A 1,322-nucleotide genomic window follows, 5' to 3' on the forward strand; every position below is an offset into this window, starting at 1 on the left:
GTGCACGGAAGCCTCGGGGTAGACCTGGTCTTCCGGGAGCCGGGGTAGACCTGGTGTTCCGAGCGCCGGGGTAGACTTGGTGCACGGAAGCCTCGGGGTAGACCTGGTCTTCCGGGCGCCGGGGTAGACCTGGAATTCCGGGCGCCGGGGTAGGCCTGTTCCCCTGGAGCCGGGGTAGACCTGGTGTTCCGAGCGCCGGGGTAGACTTGGTGCACGGAAGCCTCGGGGTAGACCTGGTCTTCCGGGCGCCGGGGTAGACCTGGAATTCCGGGCGCCGGGGTAGGCCTGTTCCCCTGGAGCCGGGGTAGACCTGGTGTTCCGGGAGCCGGGGTAGACCTGGTGTTCCGAGCGCCGGGGTAGACTTGGTGCACGGAAGCCTCGGGGTAGACCTGGTCTTCCGGGCGCCGGGGTAGACCTGGAATTCCGGGCGCCGGGGTAGGCCTGTTCCCCTGGAGCCGGGGTAGACCTGGTGTTCCGGGCGCCGGGGTAGACCTGGTGCACGGAAGCCTCGGGGTAGACCTGGTCTTCCGGGCGCCGGGGTAGACCTGGTGCACGGAAGCCTCGGGGTAGACCTGGTCTTCCGGGCGCCGGGGTAGACCTGGTCTTCCGGGAGCCGGGGTAGACCTGGAATTCCGGGCGCCGGGGTAGGCCTGTTCCCCTGGAGCCGGGGTAGACCTGGAATTCCGGGCGCCGGGGTAGGCCTGTTCTCCTGGAGCCGGGGTAGACCTGGTGTTCCGGGCACCGGGGTAGACCTGGAATTCCGGGCGCCGGGGTAGGCCTGTTGCCCTGGAGCCGGGGTAGACCTGGTGTTCCGGGCGCCGGGGTAGACCTGTCGTCCTACTCCGGGCCCGGCCTCCGGCCGCCCGGCTGCTGCGGCAGAACTGTCGCCCTGGTGTCCCGGGCGGACCTGCTGTCCCGCGCACGACCCACCCTGCGGCCGCCCGGCGCCAGTCTAGAGAGGGAAGGAGCCGGCCGTTGGGAGCCGGCAGCGCTCCCGCCTCCTCCGTGCCCAAAGCGACAGCGGCCCGGCTCCTGCCTCCGTCTCCGGATCCCTCACTGCCTTCAGCCGCTCGACCCCCCTCCCCCCCACCCCGCTGCCGTCCTGCCCCGGGCTCGGACGGGGCCAGGCCGGGCTGGAGCGTCAAGGAAAGAAGGCCGTCAAAGCAGAAGGCTGGGCGAGAGCCGAAGAGAAGGCTTCTCGGCAAAGGGGCCGCCTCTGCCGCGGGCCCCGGCCCTGCTGGCCGAAGGACCCGCCTTCCTCGGTGTCGGCCCGCTCCTGGCCCTCCCGCCGCTGCGGGTGTGCGAACCGGCCGAGGAGAGAG

Source organism: Lonchura striata, chromosome 28 (assembly GCF_050655825.1).
Source record: "Lonchura striata isolate lonStrDom1 chromosome 28, ASM5065582v1, whole genome shotgun sequence".
Taxonomy (NCBI): domain Eukaryota; kingdom Metazoa; phylum Chordata; class Aves; order Passeriformes; family Estrildidae; genus Lonchura; species Lonchura striata.